The sequence below is a fragment of the Hypomesus nipponensis genome, chromosome 17, assembly GCF_054491055.1.
Source record: "Hypomesus nipponensis isolate SF chromosome 17, ASM5449105v1, whole genome shotgun sequence".
In the NCBI taxonomy this organism is placed as follows: domain Eukaryota; kingdom Metazoa; phylum Chordata; class Actinopteri; order Osmeriformes; family Osmeridae; genus Hypomesus; species Hypomesus nipponensis.
The window spans coordinates 2,392,501-2,397,500 of record NC_140377.1 but is presented as its reverse complement, the minus strand read 5'-3'; positions in this window follow the sequence as shown (position 1 = coordinate 2,397,500).

Sequence of the window (5,000 nt, the reverse complement as noted above, 5' to 3'; positions counted from 1 at the left end):
GACAGAGCTCCGCTCCCAGGGCTTGATACCTGCTCATGTACACCCTTCTGGGACATGGCACCCACAGTGACAAACCTTCCTTTAACATCACCCCTCTCACTCTCTCTCTCTCTCTCTCTCTCTCTCTCTCTCTCTCTCTCTCTCTCTCTCTCTAAATGGCCCCGCTGTTCTACATTTCCCTCTCTGTTTCTCTCTCCCCCCCTGTAATCTTTATCTTGCTGTCTCCCTCTCCCTCCCTCTCATTTACTGCCTTTGTGAGGGAGTGTGAATGACTGTCTTCATGATGATACTCTAATGATGCACCCTGTGTCTTGGTGCTGAGAGACAGAGGGAGAGAGAGAGAGAGAGAGAGAGAGAGAGAGAGAGAGAGAGAGAGAGAGAGGAAGAGAGGGAGGGAGGGAGGGAGGGAGGGAGGGAGGGAGGGAGGGAGGGAGGGAGGGAGGGAGGGAGGGAGGGAGGGAGGGAGGGAGGGAGGGAGGGAGGGAGGGAGGGAGGGAGGGAGGGAGGGAGGGAGGGAGGGAGGGAGGGAGGGAGAAAATAGAGACAGAGAGGCTTTGATGAAATAGAATTGCAGCCGAGACATGAAGCTAGAGACCCCCCAGAGACACACACACCCTCTCGGGCCCCAGCCCCTCACAGTAAGTTATGTGCTCCACTGTTATCGCTATGGTAACCCATAGTTGCTTTATTTCATTGTCGCCGTAGGAACCCCTGCTGGAATCAGACATACTGAACCTGCCTGTCTCTCTCTCTCTCTGTCTCCCTCTCTCTCTCTCTCTCTCTCTCTGTCTCTCTCTCTCTCTATCTGTCTCTCTCTCTCTGTCTCTCTGTCTCTCTCTCTCTCCCTCTATCTCCCCTCTCTCTCTCTCTCTCTCTCTCTCTCTCTCTCTCTCTCTCTCTCTCTCTCTCTCTCTCTCTCTCTCTCTGTCTCCCTCTATCTCCCCTCTCCCTCTCTATCTCTCTCTCTCTCTCTCTTTCTGCCTCAGGTTCTCTCCTCTCATCTTTCTGTGTTCCCAGCTGCCTCTCTGTCATGTACTCGGCAGTTTAGAATCAGAATTCAGATAATCTCTCCCTGTCAGTCCCTGTCTGGCCTCATGACTCTCTCTCTCTCTCTCTCTCTCTCTCTCTTTTCTTCTGTCTCTCTCTCTCTCACACACATTCTCTCTCTTTCTCTTTGATGATTACCATGCTGGTTGGGTGTGGAGGCTTGTATGAAGGGATTGTCATGGAGACAACATATAACAGTGTGGCCTTGTGGCTTCATGCACTTACTGCTCTACCTGGTACATTGGCTTACTCTCTGTGACTGTCATTCTTTTCAACTCTCAATGATTCTCTATGACTCCAATATTCTCTAAGACTCTCCATGATTCTCTATGATTCTCTATGACTCTCTATGACTCCGATTGTCCATGTGTCTCCCTTCTTTCCCTTCTTCTCCTCTCCTCCTTTCTTCCGTCCCTCCTTCTCCTCTCTGTAGTAAATCTCTATTGGTTTCCGAAGCTGTCGTTGTGGAATATCCACTGGATTATTTAAACCCTCCTCCCTAGCTGTTTGGAGGAACCGAAAACGTATCCTAGAGAGAGAAAAATGTACAAATATGTAAATGCTATATAAATAACTTTCGTTTTATCATTGTCTTCCTCTCTCTGTTACCTGGCCCATGGTTCATCTAAGTCACCTCCCACTTCCTACATCCTGCTTCCTACTTCCTCTCGTCCTGTCTCTTCTGAGAGGGAGGAGGGGGGGAGGAGGAGGAGGAGGGGAAGGGAGAGATGAGACACACCGTGTTAGTATGTGTGTCTGTACAGTGTGTCTGTGTGCTTGTATGTTTACGGGTCCACGCATGTGTGTGAAGGCCAACATGCGTGTGTGTCTGTGTGTGGAGCATATTTGTGTGTGAATGTGTGTGTGTGTGTATGTCAGTATGTTTGTCTGCTTGTGTTTGTATTTGTGTATCAGAGCGTGTTTGTGTGTGTGTGTGTGTGAGTGTGTGTGAGTGAGTGTGAGTGTGTGTGAGTGTGTGAGTGTGTGTGAGTGTGTGTGAGTGTGTGTGTGTGAGTGTGTGTGAGTGTGTGAGTGAGCCCTAGAGGGTTCAGTCGTCCCTTTCCCTGCCTCTAATCCTGTCTGTCCAGGGGAGATAGGGTGTGTGTGTGTGGGGAGGGGACACTCTGCAACCTCTGCACACCAAACACAATCAGCAGCTATTCACTCACTCACTCACACACATACACACACACACACACACACACACACACACTTACCAGAGCTCAGCACTTGTAACTCTCAGCAGGGAACAACACTTACACACCAGCCTGACTGGAGGGAGGCAGGGAGAGAGGGAGGGAGGGAGGGAGGCAGGGAGGCAGGGAAGAAGGGAGGGAGGGAGGGAGGGAGGGAGGGAGGGAGGGAGGGAGGGAGGGAGGGAGGGAGGGAGGGACAGGAGGCAGGGAGGGAGGGAGGGAGGGAGGGAGGGAGGGAGGGAGGGAGGCAGGGAGGGAGGGAGGGAGGGAGGGAGGGAGGGAGGGAGGGAGGGCAGGGCAGGGCAGGGCAGGGCAGGGCAGGGCAGGGCAGGGCAGGGCAGGGCAGGGCAGGGCAGGGCAGGGAGGGAGGGCAGGGCACATCCTGAGGGAGGGAGGGAGGGAGGGAGGGAGGGAGGGACAGGAGGGAGGCAGGGAGGCAGGGAGGCAGGGAGGGAGGGAGGGAGGGAGGGAGGGAGGGAGGGAGGGACAGGAGGCAGGGAGGGAGGGAGGGAGGGAGGGAGGGAGGGAGGGAGGGAGGGAGGCAGGGAGGGAGGGAGGGAGGGAGGGAGGGAGGGAGGGAGGGAGGGAGAGAGAGAGGGAGGGAGGGAGGGAGGGCAGGGCAGGGCAGGGCAGGGCAGGGAGGGAGGGAGGGAGGGAGGGAGGGAGGGAGGGAGGGAGGGAGGGAGGGAGGGAGGGAGGGAGGGAGGGAGGGAGGGAGGGAGGGAGGGAGAGATGGATGGATGGATGGATGGATGGATGGATGGATGGAGGGAGGGAGGGTGTTAGGGACATGACATGAGGAGCGATGGAGTGAGAGGGGGACTGTCTTACAAGCCTCGTCCAGTGTTCTGTCCTCATTCTTCCATCTCTCTATCCCTTCAGCCCTCTATTCCTCAATCGCTCGATCCTTTGACTCATCCCTGCTCTCATCCCCAAGCCCCCGCTGACAAGTTAGTTTACTCTGACCACGGGGAAGAGATCAGTTCATTCTTCACTCTAACCCTTCCTCCCATCTCTCTCATCCCTCCTTCCATCCTTCACTCTCTCCCTCCATCCTTCTCTCCCTTCACCCAAGACTGCTGGTATAAGGTCCTCAATATGTTAAAGCTGTACACATACCAGACAGACAGCCAGGCAGTTTGTCAGTCCGCCTGCTTTGCTTACAGACTAGTATGACTACATACACAGAGACACAGAGACACACACACACACACCAAGACTAGGAGAGACGAGCACAGCTTGGCATCAGCTGTTAAATGATGTGAGGGCCCCCTGCAGTGGGAACAGACCCCCCTCCTCTTTTATCTCTTCACACCTCTCTCCTCCCTCCAATCCCTCTCTCCTCCCTCCAATCCCTCTCTCCTCCCTCCAATCCCTCTCTCCTCCCTCCAATCCCTCTCTACTCCCTCCAACCCCTCCTTCCTCCCTCCAATCCCTCTCTCCTCCCTCCAATCTCTCTCTCCTCCCTCCAATCCCTCCTTCCTCCCTCCAATCCCTCTCTCCTCCCTCCAATCCCTCTCTCCTCCCTCCAACCCCTCCTTCCTCCCTCCAATCCCTCTCTCCTCCCTCCAATCCCTCTCTCCTCCCTCCAACTCCCTCTCTCCTCCCTCCAATCCCTCATTCCTCCCTCCAATCCATCTCTCCTCCCTCCAATCCCTCCTTCCTCCCTCCAATCTCTCTCTCCTCCCTCCAATCCCTCTCTCCTCCCTCTAATCCCTCTCTCCTCCCTCTAATCTCTCTCTGGTTGTGCCTCTCCTCACCTTCTGTCTCCCCCCGTCCCCCATCCAGCCCTTCATCTTCCCATCAGTCTCATCAGTCTTCCCTCCCTCGCCCTCCCTCCGTCTCTCCAGGGGAGAGAGAGGGGGATATCCCTTGGGCGTCTGCCTATTTATCTCTCTTCCTTATTCATCTGTCTTCTCTTCCTTAAACCCATTATTGCAACAGGAAGAAGAGAGTGGGCTGGGAGAGGAGGGGAGAGGAGAGAAGGAGGGGGGAAAGGAGAGGATGGGAAGAGGGGAGAGAGTTTGTCATTGGTATGCTCAGTGTAAGCCTGTAGATTCACCATGTAGAGTGAAGCTGAGACATGCCTCTTAGTTACCTCCTCACAGCGAGACACCCCCCCTCAGCCCCGTGCAGGGAAGGGAAGGATGTGCTGTTTTAGAGCTCAGCAAAGTGTGTGAAGTGTGTGTGTGTGTGTGTCATCCCATGAATGACAAAACATCATTAAATGCTCCTGACAGTGACTCTGAACTCCGGGAGTACTCTTAGTATCTTAATCCCTCTCCTCTTCCTGAATACCTCTCCTCTTCCTGAATACCTCTCTGCTTCTTGAATCCCTCTCTGCTTCCTGAATATCTCTCTGCTTCCTGAATACCTCTCCACTTCCTGAATACCTCTCCTCTTCCTGAATCCCTCTCCACTTCCTGAATACCTCTCTGCTTCCTGAATCCCTCTCCACTTCCTGAATACCTCTCTGCTTCCTGAATCCCTCTCCACTTCCTGAATACCTCTCCACTTCCTGAATCCCTCTCCGCTTACAAACATACATGGCACATGAACAGAGATTCCATGCCACCATCCCTCATTACTCCAGCCCTCCTCTCTCTATCCTTCTGTCTGTCCATCATCATTCTTTCATCCCTCTCTAGTCATCTCCCATCCCTCCATTCCATCCCTCCCTCCCATCCCTCGCTCCCTCCCCATCTGTGTTAAATACATCATGTGTGAGTCTGTTTCCTCCACAAAGCAGACATCCAG